Here is a 7,513-nt window from a genome sequence, read left to right as displayed (position 1 = left end):
GGTAATTAGGAGCGAGGGGGGGTAACTGGGAATGGCTGTGGGGAATTGGTGTAATAGGGAGCAGGGGGGCAAAAGCAATGGGAGTAACTGGGGCAGCGGAGCAGGGGTAGGTGAGGAGCAACTGGGAGGGAGGAGGGGAAGTGATGGGGGTAACTGGAGTTGGAGAGTGGAGGGTTCTGGGGGGATTGGTGTGATTGGGAGTGGGGGGGCAAAAGCAGTAGGAGTAACTGGGAGTGACTGGGACAAGGGTAAGTGAGGGGCAACTGGGAGGGAGGAGGGGTAGCAGTGGGGGTTACTGGAGTAGCAGAGTGGGGGGTAATGGGGTAAGTGGCAGTGACGTGGAAATGGGAGTAATGGGGATCGTCTGGGGCTGCTGTTTGGGGGTAAATGGGGGGGTAAATGGTGGTAACTGGGAGCAAGCAGGGTAGGTGTGGGAGTACAGGGGAGTAACTGGGAGCAACTGGGGCCTCCTGCAGCATGGCCCAGGCCCAGCAGCGCTGCTCTTGGTTACCCCCATGGTGCTGGCGACGCGGGGACTTCATATCGGCTCATCCAGCATCCCGTCCCTCCGAAAGGGGCCTCCTCCCCTGCCAGAATAAGCTTTAGGATTTCTCCTTCGCTGGGCTCCGTTGGTGTGTTCTGGACAGAGGCAGGTTCTGGCCACCCCACTCCAGTGCGTTGGCGCTGCTGGAGGCGGGACAGCTGCAGAGACCCCTCCAAGTGGCCCTCGTCTCAGGGAGCGATGGCACCCGGCCGCAGGTCGGATCCCGTGGGATGCCCGGGACGCGCACACCAGCTTCCCATGACGGCTGTGCGGGCCTGGAGCGTGCGCTGGCGGTGCGAGCTCCGTAAGCTCCTGCCCGTGGTAGTTCCCCGCTTGAAAAATTAGGATTTACTTACAGTGCAGCCAGGCAGTACTGTGAGAGAGATCTCAGGAGAGAACCGGCTGTCGCTCCCGATTGCTGGCATTGCTGTGCTGGGAATGGGCGTGCTGGGCTAGAAAAGGAGGCCAGAGATCCGTGAGCAGCAGGTAGGCTCGTGGGAAGCACATTTTACATGGAGAAGGGCTGTTCTTCCTGCCCGTCTGCTGCTTCCCTTTCTGTAGCACTCGTTTCTTGTACCTGTTCCTGGCCTCTGGTGGGTACTGTTAGTGTGACTGGCAATAGCTGTAGCTTCCCCGCAGGGGATGCCACTCATCTGTATGCTCTGTTATAAAGTCTTCTATGAATAATCTGCACTTCAGGATTTTGCTTTATTTATTTATTTATGTTGCAAAGCACTCACACTAACTAATGTCGCGGCACTTCTTTGACCAGAAGTTATGTTTGAAGAGGCTTTTAGATGGCTTTGCGAATCTAGGAGGTCCTGGCTCTCGATGGCCCCAGCTCCTGCTATAAATGCAGCTAACGAGGTTTATTTCTGGCAGGTCTGATGGTTTTTTACCTGTTTCAGTAGCTGAGGGCTCTGTGTGTGCCCATGATGAGAGGTTATATGACTTGTAAAACTCCCGGGCTAGCAGACTACAGTATTGCTGCGTTGTTAACTTGTTTTCATTGCTGCTTATTATACTTCTTCATTAGTGTGGGATGACGATAGCTTTCTGTGCTCCTTCTCCTGATTTGCATGATTTTGGCTAGAAACAAAATTTTAGAAGCCGTTTTTCGGTCCAGCTGGTCTCTGTGTTGTCTTCCACGTGTGCGCTTGGTAGCAAATGTTGCCCTCCCCTCCCTCCCTCATCTCTGTATACTGTTATTAATGGATGTTGGAGAAGAAAATGTGTACCATTTTGTTCCAGGCTTTTGTTAGTAACAGAGTGCTGAGCTTTTTGATTGAAAAATCTGTCTCTCAGATACATCTATTAGTAATTGTTTGTTTTACTGCAGGAGCCCTGTTGATAGTTGAAAGCTGGTTTGACGTGTGTGCAGCACAGATGGCTGGTGCAGAGGCAGTGTGGGGTAACAAAATACAGGAAGCTGGAACAAGAGACCTGCTTTCCTATTTGATATGACTATTCTGTCACTTTGGACACATGGTCTTAAGTCCCTGGCATCCGAATAATTCTTTTATTGGTAGTGTCAAGTGCTGTACCTGACTTGATTTTTCCTGATTTAAATCAACTACCCAAATAAATCCCTTCTCTAATGAATAAAGGCATATGTTGAAATACTTTTGAGGGCCTTAGCACTGTTTTTTATTATAGATGTATGGAAACAGGTTATCAATAACTGAATGTTATGTTCCCCTGTCTCTCCTTCATCTTGCCCCAAGGTAATTTCTTCACAGGATGTGGATTTATACAGTTCCTTCCCCCAAAACAGTATATGGAGAACTAGGTCTTCACAAGCGAGACTTGTTCTAAAGCGGAAACACAAACACAACCATGAGTATTTTTTTCTATTTCTTTTAGATTGTTGTTTCTAAAAACGCTCATATGAGGATGATTTAGCCCTGGATTGAACACGACTTTAATATGATGACTAAGCTAGTAATAATGTAAACCTTCTACAGGTGCTGAAAACAGTCAGCCTGCTGAATAACCAGCCACGGAAAGGGTAAAGAATTTGAGGAAAAGCTCTGTGGATATGGTGAAATACCAAGCAGAAGACCAAAGCTTGTGCTGAATGAACAGTTTGTTGGTCTATTGTTCTAAGTAGCTTCTGTTCATTTAGATTTAATACAACAGGCTGTGTAAATGTAAACTTAATAACATTGAATCAAGGGCTGTGCTTGGCAGAGAGTTTCTATTTCCTCTAGATGAAGAAGCAAATAAAAAGAAAACTGAAAGCAAAACCTAAGACTACTACCTACATGCGCCAGCTCCTCGGAAACTCAAGAATGCAGAAAGCTACTATTCAAAATATTCTCTTGAGGTTCACACTTTTTGCATGGCAAGAGCAAGTCGAATCTCCAGAAAACGTAGTTAGATTGTTAGGAAAAGCAACTACAGAACTTGCAGATTTACTCACAATCTCGTTTCGTTATTCTTTTTCCAAGTCAAAAGGTCTCAGTTATTCTTCTTTGAGCTAGTGTGTTATCCCCATGCTTTTGAGTTATTTATTTTGCATATTTATTTCCAATAATAATTGAAGATGAAAATTATACCTTGATTCTTTTTGCCTTTTTTTTTCCTGGTTACGTGTGTTACACAAACATTCTGAGTCTTGTTTAAAAGTGTCCTCGGATACAAATACTTCTATGGTGTGGTGCTTACAGAGGACTTCTCATTTTGAAAGCCAAATAAATGTATATTGCAGAGGCATTCCGATGGTATCTCACTTAGTAGAGCTGAAACTACATTTAGCAACCCTCTGTCAACTTTATTACTACTTCTGCATGCTTTAGTCATTAGCACTATATACCAGAGAGAGTAAATACGTAACTTCCAGTGGCACGTTGGGCGTTTTCCATAGGTTTGGCTCGATGTTCTCAGTGGGTAGGTATGTGCACTAGCCATTTTGCTGAAATGAGGCAGTTTGGTTGTCGTTGCATTCCTAGAATTCAGTGAGAGTGGAATTACATCCTATGCATTAAACCATTTCCGAGTGTTTCATCTTCATGCCAAATGTTGTGTTCTGACAACAGAGGCAATTCCACTATTAAATCTTTTTAATAAAATGCGGCTAGTAAACTTGCCTCATATTGCATTTTAATCTCTATCTTCGCTATTTAAATGGGCCTTTCTTTTTAAGCCTTAACATGGAGTGCTATTTTCTTTCAGGATGTTCTAGACATGTCCCTTGCAATAAATTTTAGACTGTGTATGTCTTCTGAACACTTCATTCTTTTCTGAAATGACTTTTTGCTTTCATCCGCTGCATGTTGAAATTGCAGTAGTGAAGCAGCCAATTTCGCTGTAGTACATTGTTGTCGTGAAGGCATTTAGAAATGAACAGCTGAAATCAATTCTTCCTGTGACACCTCAGAATTTTTCGTTTTCCTTAAGTGATAATGAATGTTGACACTCTCATAGTTTTTAGCTTAAAAAATATTGAAAAAGCATTTATATTTCTCCTAGATTGTTCTGTAATGTAAAAAAAAAGTGTTTCCAAAACTTCAGAATTTATTTTAAAAATCTGTAAAGGACTTTGCACGCTTCCTTTATAAGTAACCTGTTCTCTACAAGTCTGCTGCCTTCACTTTGGGAAAAAAATACTATGCAATAATTTTAGAGGTGCCTTTAGGTAGAGAACTATTAGATCTCACCACTTTTTTTTTTTTTGAGATTTGGAAATGCAGTTCCTCCACAGGACTTGGTTAACTAAGCTTGGTGTTTTTTTTTTTTTTTTTTTTTTTTTTTTTCCAAGTTTGAGCTCAAAAAGACAGCTGAAGGTTGAACACAGCTTGCTGTAGATATTCACTATTAGGGTTTGCATCAGTGACCTTGTTAAATTAGCAGAGATTGCTGCCAGAGTGTTAGTTGGCAGCCCGTACATTAATAATCCCTTGCCTTGGAGATCTTGCAGTGTAATTAGGATATTTTTTATTGACTGCTGAGTAATTCCTGAAAAAAAATACTGGTTATTTCCCTTCTCCAGCGAAGGCCACAGCGATGCAGAAGATTGAAAAGCTGCTATTTCTCTTGTTGCTCTACAGAGATTTTCTTGTTCAGTACATTTCATTACGTCTGCATGCGTGTCCTATTTTTTTCTGCAGTTGTCCTACTTGATAGCTTCTGCTTGCTGAATTTACAGTATATCATACAATGCAATAATACAATATTACAGTAATTATGCAGCATATGTGGAACAGCATCTTGTGCATTGTTTAAGCTGCAGATCAGTGCTGCAGCTGCTGCTTGTACCCAGCTAGGCTTGATGGTGAGTTGTGCAATGGCAAATAAGTGCTATGCCCTCTAATAAAGAGAGGTCCATGAGCATGAGCTGATTTTGTTGCTCCTTTTCCCAGGGGAGGTTTTCTAAATAAGCATTTAAAAGAGCTTCTTATTAGAAATTGTTCCAATCCAGCCTACTTAAGCAGGGATTGCATTCATGCTTAATTACGCTTTTGTCTTTTTAATACTCATAAAACCCTTTCAAACTTCTCATTGATGTGACCTGAAGGTGACCTGGATCTTTGTAGTGGTTGGCTTTGCGAGCCTCCTTGGATTAAATTGATGGAGAGCAGAAATCTGTGAAGGAGAATGACTACCCTGAGCCAGAAATTCAGAGGTGATTTTCTTGGGGAAGCAAAATATGTTACCCAATTTGACCAGAGGCTCCCTATACTTTATTATATGACCTTATAAATTTGCTATTTGTTCTTTCCTGTTGTTTCTGTTTGCTTTCTGTTTAAATAACAGTAATCTTTAATTAATAATGAAAATATATATCAATAATAATAATAACCCTTAATACAAATAATAGCAATTGTTAAACATTTTGACATCATTTGCCAGGCAACTTGCACCTAGGAGCATCAGCAGAATCATCTGAGAAGTTCAGAGCTGCTGACACTCATGTTTTAAAAAGTGCTGGAACATCTGGGGAATAATCTTGGTGAATCTGGAAACAGCCACCTAAATGCTGACTCTGTGTGAAAATGAGCAAATTGAATCATCTGGGTAATTTCACAATAATGTTAATCCCAAGCAGCATTAATGGTATTGCTGTTGACAGAGAATTGGAGAAAGGCAGCATCATTATCGCTGATTCCGTGTTGATGTATGGAATATATATGAATATATATATTTTTTTCAGAAGCTCTGTCTGCTAGTCTGTAGTGGTAGGAACCAGATTTTAGGAAATGATGGTGTGAAACTGGGGTCATGCAGCTTTCCTTTCTCCCTGCTTCCTCCCAAGACCATTTTCCATCAGAGGCGCCAGGAAATGATCCCGTGGGTGAAACTGCTTTACTTGGCATGTTTAAATGTGTACATTGAGCTGCTGGGGGAGTAGCAAGGCTGCGAAGGGGCGTGCTTGGCTGTGATGATTGTTAAAACAGCAGACGTACAAACCTGGCCTCAGGGGGTGTCAAAGGAGAGCCCAGAGGAATGTTTTTATGGCCTGTCTTGTTGGTGGCTCCCAGGTAAAGGTCACTAGTTACCTCCTGCCCTGCTGGGAGAAATCATTAGCTCAAAATTGTCTGTCCTCTACAGATTGAGACCTTTCTCTGCCATCTAGGCCAGGTCTTCTCTGGAGTTGTTTGGTAAACTCAGCTGTTAGAAAAGGTTTTGAGCCATCCACGTAGGAGTGGAAGACATGGGGGAGATTTCTGCATGACACCACCAAGGGTCTGTGCGTCTCAACCAGTCCTGGCTAAGCCTGGTTATCAGTTCCTGGGGTTGACTTGACGGTCCGACCGTCAAGTCAGGATGCCTTGGAAGCAAATGGTTGGAATTCAGATTTTGTTCTCCACAAAACAGAATTTGCCTCCTGGCAGGTGTTAGCGTGTTTGGGCTCTCTCCTCGCAGAGATGAAAGCTCCTCTTTGGCCCTGTGGGGATCATGCGTCAGTGCTGCTAATTATAATCCCCAGCTTGTTGCTGCAAGAAGTGTCAGCTTCTTGCTAAATCCCAGTGCGCTGTGTTCTGCGGATTACGTGTCACCACGGTGGATATCGGGAATGGGATTGTCTTTCACGGCGTGGCTTTCCCATCGGTGCTGTTCTTTGACTCCTAGTGTGGTTATCAATGCTTGGAAGAAAGAGAAAAGACTTTGGGGGCTTTTTTCATTAATGGTATGGACAAAGTAGTGACAAGGTGGCCGGGTCTGCTACGTTGGGCACTGGTGGAAATTGCTTAGTGGGGCTTTCCCTTGCATGTACCTCTGGGGATGCTCCCTTGTTGAAGGCGATGAATCTTGTTGCATCAAGAGCAGCTTGGTTAATGCTTCCAGCTGAACCAAATGGGAAAACACTTGAGTGTATGGAAAAACCAGCAACGATCCAACCTATTTTGCAATATAACCTTAGAGGGAAAGCGTGTCCCGCGCGCTGAGGAGGAGCCCGGAGAGTTGTCCATCCGCGGGCCCTCCAGGGATGAGGAGCATCCCGGTGATGGGAACAGTTGTGTGTAGTGGACACCGAGTCTCTGCTGGGCTTGTGCTTTGGGGCTGCCCACCCAGGACACGTCCTCAGTGGCTGCGTCAGGCTTGGGCAATAACGCTGCTCCTTCGAAAAAAAAAGAAAAGCTAGAAAAGCTGAATGACTGAACGTGAATCATCACTGACGTGTGTGTGTTTTTTCAGGGAAATAGCCAGTGTTCCCTGGGGGCTTGCTGAATAAGCACTTGCTTATTTTATTTTATTTTATTTTATTTTATTTTATTTTATTTTATTTTATTTTATTTTATTTTATTTTATTTTATTTTATTTTATTTTATTTTATTNTTATTTTATTTTATTTTATTTTATTTTATTTTATTTTATTTTATTTTATTTTATTTTATTTTATTTTATTTTATTTTATTTTATTTTATTTTATGTAGGGAGGTGTCTGCTAGTAGAGGAGGCTCTTCCTGCTTTCCCCAGCCGCGGAGCCATCAGTTGCAGAACAGGCAAAGCTGAGCGTTAGCTGTG

The sequence above is a fragment of the Nothoprocta perdicaria genome, unplaced genomic scaffold, assembly GCF_003342845.1.
Source record: "Nothoprocta perdicaria isolate Ctin4 unplaced genomic scaffold, notPer1 scaffold_9, whole genome shotgun sequence".
Lineage (NCBI taxonomy): Eukaryota > Metazoa > Chordata > Aves > Tinamiformes > Tinamidae > Nothoprocta > Nothoprocta perdicaria.
This window is presented reverse-complemented; position numbering follows the sequence as displayed.